Source organism: Camelina sativa, unplaced genomic scaffold (assembly GCF_000633955.1).
Source record: "Camelina sativa cultivar DH55 unplaced genomic scaffold, Cs unpScaffold00661, whole genome shotgun sequence".
NCBI lineage: Eukaryota > Viridiplantae > Streptophyta > Magnoliopsida > Brassicales > Brassicaceae > Camelina > Camelina sativa.
The window spans coordinates 13118-21550 of NW_010921798.1; the positions used below are offsets into that span (position 1 = coordinate 13118).

At 35.3% G+C, this 8433-nt stretch overlaps 1 long non-coding RNA gene and 1 pseudogene across 3 annotated transcripts; both read right to left on the minus strand.

Moving 5' to 3' along the window:
- Positions 1–356: 356 nt before the first annotated feature.
- Positions 357–2115, minus strand: LOC104773825 (annotated as a pseudogene).
- A 2760-nt stretch (positions 2116–4875) lies between these two features.
- LOC104773826 lies at positions 4876–6136 on the minus strand. 3 transcript variants are annotated; one of them, XR_765174.2, is made up of 4 exons: positions 5889–6132; positions 5588–5715; positions 5118–5296; positions 4881–5041 (listed from the first exon to the last, which is right to left on the minus strand). It is a non-coding gene; the product is annotated as an uncharacterized LOC104773826 (long non-coding RNA). The 3 variants fall into 3 exon arrangements; XR_002037192.1 differs by having other exon boundaries at positions 4876–5041; positions 5118–5783; positions 5889–6136; XR_765173.2 differs by having other exon boundaries at positions 4877–5041; positions 5118–5715; positions 5889–6133.
- Between the last annotated feature and the right edge of the window lie 2297 nt (positions 6137–8433).

The following is an 8433-nucleotide window of genomic DNA, read 5'->3' on the forward strand; positions in this document are numbered from 1 at the left end:
TGTGGTTTAGACCGGTATTCCAATTCCCGCACCAACAAATATGTACATCATCCCATCCACAAAAATATCATCAACAAGAGTAATCTATCACAAGTGTTAGAACAACCTATCATCCATAGTCAATATGATATACTGTACTTCTCAAGCGTTAAGAAATATTCTAGTAGGACTCCAACTTTGTATATATATACCTTTGTTTATGGATCTAACACGACAATCCGAAAATGTGCGGTTCTTTGCTTCACTTTGACTAAAAAGGATCCTCATTAAACTCGTTTTCACAAACTGAGCTAATCTCTAAACTCTAAACCAAACAAAGATTAACCCTTATTGGAGAAGAACAGGAGAATGAGAGATGTCTACCAAATAAGACTGGATTCATAAAAGGACCCGCCATGAGATCAAAATCTTTCAAGATTCAAACAAAACAAATATCTAAATATGACTATAATGTCTAACTGATAAAATAAAATAAAAAACAAAAGCATACACTTCAGAATCTACTAAAGATCTTATCACTACCATTAGTCTCTGGTTACCGAACCCAACCTGCTTCGATGTTTTCGAAACTACCAACGAGACCGTCATCAATGAAATCCCCTCCTCGTTTCACCTTAACTTCAGTGGGCTTCACGGGATAGTCACCTGTGAAGCACGCATAGCAGAAGCTCTTTGAGTCTTTCCCTAAGTGTTTCTTCAAGGTATCGAACGACAGAAACGCAAGAGAGTCACTCCCGATGAACTCGCTAATCTCCTCAACACTCAATCTGTTGGATATCAATTCGTCTGAGCTAGGTGTGTCCACTCCATAGTAACAAGAAGCCACAATAGGAGGACTAGCAATCCTCATATGAACCTCTTTCGCACCCGCTTCTCTCAGTAAACGCACAATCTTAGACGAAGTGGTGCCCCTCACAATAGAATCATCCACCACAACAACTCTCTTCCCTTCTAAAACCCCACGAACAGGAGACAGCTTAAGCTTCACACCAAAGTCTCTGATCTTCTGAGACGGCTCAATGAACGTCCTCCCTACATAATGAGACCTAATCAGTCCCTGCTGAAACGGCACACCCGATTTCGCAGCGTACCCGAGAGCAGCCACAACGCCAGAGTCAGGCACAGCGATCACAACATCGCACTCAACAGGGGACTCTGTCGCCAAAATCTCACCAAAGACATGCCTAGATTCATACACAGATCGACCAAACACAATCGAGTTAGGCAAAGAGAAGTAGATGTGTTCGAAAATACATTGCTTGATCTCAGGACGAGGCATCAAACACTGAGACTTCACACCATCCTTGTCCACAACCAAAACCTCACCAGGATAAACCTCTCTCTCATAAGTAGCTTCAATCAAATCAAGAGCACAAGTCTCGGAAGCAAAAACAACAGCTCCGTTACTTCTCCTACCCATAACTAATGGCCTAAACCCATATGGGTCACGAACAGCAACAAGCTTATCCTCAGTAACAAACACCATCGAATAAGCACCTTGAAGCTTCTCACAAGCATCAATGATCCTCATAAAAAAGGGTCTAGCTTTAGAAATCGCAATCAAATGAAGCACAACCTCAGTATCAGAGCTAGTATTGAATATGGAACCGTTCTCTTCAAGCATAGCTCTCAAAGTCTTGTAATTTACTAAATTACCATTGTGGGCAACACCGATTGAACCGAATCTGTACCCGGCGACGAAAGGCTGAACGTTCTTGAGCATTGAAGCTCCGGCGGTTGAGTAACGGACATGGCCTATTGCGAATTCACCAGGTAACTGGTCGAGTTTGGATTCGTTGAAAACCTCAGAGACTAAACCAACACCTGTAATGGTTTGAAGAACCTTCTCATTGCTAACAGTTACAATACCTGCACCTTCTTGGCCACGATGTTGTAGCGCGTGGAGAGCTAAGTAACAGAGCCGTGAAGCCTCTGGATCGCCGTAGATTCCGACGACGCCGCACTCTTCTCGAGGCTTTTCGTCGTCTTCGTTGTTGTAATCAAAAGGGGTTTGAGAACGGTCTTCGGCTGGGGAGGGAGATGAGAAGTAGGAGGAGACTCCATGGATGAGAGAAGGAGAAGAAGAGGAGATGGAAGAAGGAAGGAGAGAGAGATGGGGAGGTTTAAGGAAGGGTTTGGGGAAGAGAGGGAGAGGTTTAATGGTGGTGTGAGGATTGTTTGGTTTAGGGATTAAAGAGAGGGAAGAGGAGGAGAAGTTTGTGGCCGCCATGGAAGACAAAAAAGGGTTCGTAGTTTTTTTTTGTTGTTGTTGTTGTTTGGTCTGATTTTGGGATTAAGCTGTTTGTGTCTGTGTGAAAGCGATGGTGGCTTTAAGGGTTTTGATTTTTTTGATTGTGGTGTGGTATCGCCTCCTGAGAATCTTTTCTTTTGCTTTCCAAAGGGTTTATTCGGGTTTTCAAATAATTAAAATAAGAAATAGAGAAAACAAAACAAAATAAAATAAATTTTAAAAAGAAAACAAACAAACAAAATAATCTTATCTCTCAACAAAATAATCTTCATCTCTCAAAAATAAATACATTATTTAAAAAATGTTACGGGTTACAAACATGCAATTTGAAAAAAAAATATTTATAGATAATTAATTAAAATAATATTCAAATTAATTAAATAAACTTAATGAAGTAGTTATTTTGGTGTTTTGTCTCTGTTATTTTGATGTATTTTTCTAATTTCCAAGTAAAATAATCATATATATATATATATATATTTACGTAATTTAACGTTTATTTATGATTACTTACCTAAAAATTTTGTTTTCTTTATTTATTTTAAAACAAAACTTTAAGTGGTAGAGAAAGTTAATGTTGATTTGGTATCTCATGTTTACCGCAAAATAAATTAATATTAATTGTAACTAATTTAGTATAGATGGTAAAAAAAAACATATGTGATATCATAACTAAAAGTTCACAAAGAGTCACAATCACAAGAGTTTTACTGCCATCACCATCAAAAGACCCGACATAACTACTAACGTGTCGAAGAATCTCCCACATTAGTTCCCAACAAAGAATTACCCAGCTTGTAAATAAACATTCACGTTACTAACTATTTGATAATTACAAAATACTCAATAATATTTAATTATATAATTATATGTAATTATCATATTTATCATGCATATATACTAATATATTTAATAAAATATTCACTTTCGTGCAAATATATATGGGTGAGCTACCTAGTTCAAAATGTAGTAATATTTTGTGAGTCTATCGACAAAAATAACATCATTATAGTTGAATTTTAAAAAACATTGAGCATCTCTCCCATATTTTTGTGAGATAAGAATTGGAAAAAAAGTCGAAAAATGCTTTATCTATAATTTATTTGGACGTTTAAGATCTCGTCTTTTAGATCGTAAGAAAAATACAGAATCTAATTTTCATTAGTTTAAAAATACTTAATGTTTACAGTTTTGCTAGATTTGAACTCGTGACTTAATTGTTGTTAACGCATATTACAGATCATTTAACGGGCGTTAAAGTCTAACCACATATATATATATATTTGGATACATTCTCTTATAAATTTATTGATATGGTCTAGTGGTAAAATGTTTTTTGTTAATCCATTAGAGCATCTCCAATTCATCCCTAATTTTTCTCTATATTAGAGGAACTCTATAATAGAGTTGAATTTTACTCCAATACACCTCTAATCTCACCTCTAAAATATAAATTGCTATATTTTCCTTTATTTATAGAGGAAAATTTAGGGAAATCCGTTGGAGATGGTCTTAGAACACATGTTCGAAGCCACTTTCGTACACCTTTTGATTTTTTTAAAACATTTTTTTAACAAAGTGGCAAAATCGTAATTTATATTAATTCATCTTCTTCACTAATCGTAATCCTCTAATCGATCTTGATGGTGGCCGACTAAAACTGAAGTTTTCAAATCCATATATTGCAATGGTTTTCCTGATTTAACGACATCAATTTCTTCTTCTCCCTTAGCCAACCTTCGATGTATTCACTACAAACAACGGTAAGGAAGATGATTGGGGAGAGTTCGTCTGACACTTCAGATTCCATAGAGAAATATTAAAAATCAGTAATTGATACATAGAGAAAAATCAAAAATCAGTAATTGATTGAAAATCAATAATCATATATATATATATATTTACATAATTTAATGTTTATTATGATTACCCAAAGTAACTGATCGTTTACATCGCAAAGTGTGTTGTGGAATGCAGGGCTTCGATGAGTCTATTGTGGAATGGGGAACAGACAAAACCATTTAAGCCATCATGAGGTTTGCGCCAGGGTGATTTGTTATCACCATATCTCTTTGTCCTATGCATTGAACGTTTGTGTCAAATGCTTGAAGTTTTGGGTGTATAGAAGCAGTGGAAATCGATCAAGTTGTCAGGTTCGGTCCCCCCACTATAAGAAAACAGGCAAATAACGACTGCACTATTAGTCACTATTTAGTCGCTAATCGATGTGTTACGACTAAATAGCAACCAAAACCAGTAGTCGTAAATCGAGAGTCGCTAAAATAAATAGTCGTAAAATTAGTCGCCAAATAGCGACTACATTACGACTATTTTGCGTAGTCGTAAATGTAGTCGTAATATAGTCACTAAATTTAACGACTACACTACGACTATTTTACGACTATTCTAAATAGTCATAATGTAGTCACCAAATTTAGTGACTAATTGAGGACTNATCATAATGTAGTGACTAATTAAAGAGTGTTTGACAATTATGTATTTAAACAATATTGTATTTATACAGCATTATATATATATAATTTTAATATATATATATATATATTGAATAACTGTTTGTTTTTGGAATGAATTGATATTAAAAATAAAAAATACTATATTTATTATTATGAAACCATGATATAACAAAAAAATGTATTACAAAATCAAACTAAAAACATAATTAAAAATATCAAGGGTTAATGGCTGAGCTTGAAACGAGGGAAATGGAGCTTGCTTTGCTTTCCCCATATAGGAAGTCTTTTGCTTTTGTGATGAATGTTAAAGATTGACCTGAAGCAAACAAACGGCAGAGTCTCCTTTAATTACTTAATTACTTCCAAAACCAACAAAAGCATGTCTCTTTTACCTTCTCAGCGTACTCTTTGGCATACTGCTCAGCTCTCTTGAAGATAAGCTTACGGGTCTCAACACTCTTCTTCTTGGCAGCAACAGTTTCCTCTTTCTTGGCCAGAGCCCATTCCTCTTGCCTCTTGATCTTTTTCAAGACAGACTCTGGAACCACTACCTTGGTTTCAGCCATTTCTCCTACAAATACAAGGCAAATAAAACTAAACAAAACAATACATAAAAAAAAGAGGCACCTTTGAGCAATACAGGTGGAAATTGAAGCAAGGCAGGAACATCTATGACAAATGATTGAAAACCAACGGAAGAGAAGATCATGAAACTCAACGATATCATACAATAGGTTAGATTTCATCGACAAAATCAAAGTGAGTTTCTACAAACTACAATAGAACTGGGAAACGATTGGGTTTAACACGATCTCACAAACATCAGAACAAAGAAATGTATAATGAACCAAAGAAGACTTACAATTAGAAACGAAAGAAAACGAAACGAAGAGAGAACGAGAATAAGAACAACAACCCAACAACACCTCCATTAGAAATCTTCACATCACCAACCAACTCACACAGCTCCCCATCGTTTCTCACCGCAAGCTGAAAGTGAAGTGATACAATCATAGTCTTCTTATTATCCATCTCTGTGTTTCTTGTCAATTCCATAACTTACACAGATATAATTTAAAAAAAAAAAAAAAAAAAAAACCCCGTTCAAATTAGGGTTTTATGAATTTGAAAATCAAAATAACTGTGAGAGAAGGGCTAATTACCTCGGCGGCTAACTAAATCCAAGCAACGACACCAACACGTTCGGCGTACTCGTCCTTCTTACGAAATCGAGCTAATCGGCCAATGGGGAACAGGAGACCAGCTGTACTGCTTTTCAGTTGTCGCCTTCTTAGAAAGGCCAGATCCAATCATCGCCAATCTCGAACCCACCAGCAACATGCTCGCTCATAGTCGGAATTTCAAAGTGTGAATTTCAAAGAGAGAGAGAGATGAATTACGGCAGAAGAAGAAGCACAAATCTTTATAAATCTTTGAAGAGGGAAAGAGTAAGGCTTTGAAGAATTGTAGGCCCATATTTCATTTTCCTCCAATTGGCCTCAAATTTCATTTCCCCTCTATATTATAAATCTTTCAATGTAAATTTTAGATTATTTAATTCTGAAGTATGAGTATAAAGTTCAAGATTTAGAGTTTATAATGGTTTGGGATTTAAGTTTTAGAAATATGGAACTAGAAAATTTAGTTTTAATATATATATATATATAATTTAAATTTATAAGTTAGTAGGTTTTTTTAAAATTACTTTTCGTAAAAAAATATGTAAACGGTTTTAAATATTGGTTTTATGGTTTATAGATTAATTTTTATGATCCAGAATTCAAAATTCAAGATTTAGAGTTTATGATTTAGGTTTTGGAGTTTGGTTAATGCTTTGGGGTATAGGGTTTAGGGTTAAGATTTAAGATTTGGGATATATTTTCTTATAAGTTCTAAAGTTTGGTTTACGTATATATAATAATGTTTATGTTTTGGTTGTATGGTTTATGAATTAATATCTACGATTAAAAATTCAAAGTTTAAAATTTAGAGTTTATGATTTAAGTTTTGGAGTTTGGTTAAGGGTTTGAGGCTAAATTTCAAATTTTTTAAATTTTCCTAAATAGCGACTGATATGCGACTTTTTAGCGATCTTTACCTTGAATCACATATTAGTCACTAAATTGACGACTATTTAGTGACTACTTGTTCCGGTATGCGATATAGTCATAAAATAGTTGCTAAATTGGTGACTATTTGTTCTGATATGCAATATAGTCATAAAATAGTCGCTAAATTACGACTAATATACCGACTACTATATGTAGTCATAAAAAGGCGACTAGGAGCTAAATGCAAATGGAACAGAATGATTATGACAATTATGAAGCTAAAACAGAAATAGAAACTATGATAATGCAAGTATTGAACTAATGCAAGGTAAGTAATGAACAGGATACTAAATGAATGCAACAGAAATGCAACTAGAGTGAAACAAGACAAACATAAATCATAAACACAAGTTCTGGGTTGGAACTCGAGCAAGCACTCGATCGAGTGTAGATCGAGTGCAGGGTCGAGCTGGACAAATACGCAAAACAGAGCAACACAAGAAAAACAGAGCAATACCAAAACGAATCAAACAACGATCAAACAACAGGATTTAAGCTAAGAAATCAATAAACAAGGAAGGTCTTGAGGAGGGATTCATGGGCTGGACTATGATTGAGGTCATCTAACTTGGTCAACAAATCTCAAACAACTTGAGCTAATCTCTAGACATATATTTCTAAGACATGTTTAATCCACTCTCATGGCAAGAAACAATCAAACTCATGCATCTCTAGACTTGTTCTCACAAAGTAAAGAATCTACACAAGCAGGCATTAAGCAATATGTCAAAAATCAAACAAGACTTCTAATCTCTTAGCAAGCCTAATGATAATCTCTAGATCTAGCCTTATCTATGCTCCTTAGACATTGGTGTGATGCTAAGAGGCTTGAAATCAGATCCTACCCTCTCAGATATAGGATCAGCATTAAGAACATCTAGCCTAGAAGAGATCTACAACAATCAAGCTTGACCAAATCAAACAAACCTCAAACACAACCCAGCCTAACCCATCCTCAAGATCCTAAGCAACTACTCACAAGCATACATGATGAACATAAAAATCATAAACCCAGAAAATGATGAAACTTGCATGATTAGATAGATAAAGCAAAGATCTACAATATTGAAGAAAGAATCAAACTCAAATTCTCAATATTCTGTAAGTTATGAAACCAACAATATTGAAGAATTTAGTATTTTTCTCCTTTTAAAAGAAGTACAAGATCTTAAGAAAATAAAAGTGCAAAAGGAATAATTCCCAAAAAGGTAAAAACTAGGTTTTTGACTCTCTAAAAAGCTAGCTTCCTTGGTGGCTGCAGGTACAAGCCCTTATATAGAAAAAGTAGTGGAAGCCCTAAAAACGCTAAAAGACAAAATAGCCAGGCGGCTCGACCAACTCGACCTGGTGCTCGGTCGAGTGACCGGTCGAGTTGGCTCCTCTTGTGCTCATCCCACTTGGTCGAGTCCCTCTCAGCACACGGTCGAGTGGGCAATCGAGCTGGACTCCGAACCTTGGTTCTTCAGCCTTAGCTCTCTTGCTTTCTCCTCATGATTGCTTCACTTCTCCTCAGCATTGCTTCCATGCTCCTTAAGCTCCAAAATCACCTGTTTATGCATGAAAAGATGCAAATGCAATGCAACTAAACTCTAATGCA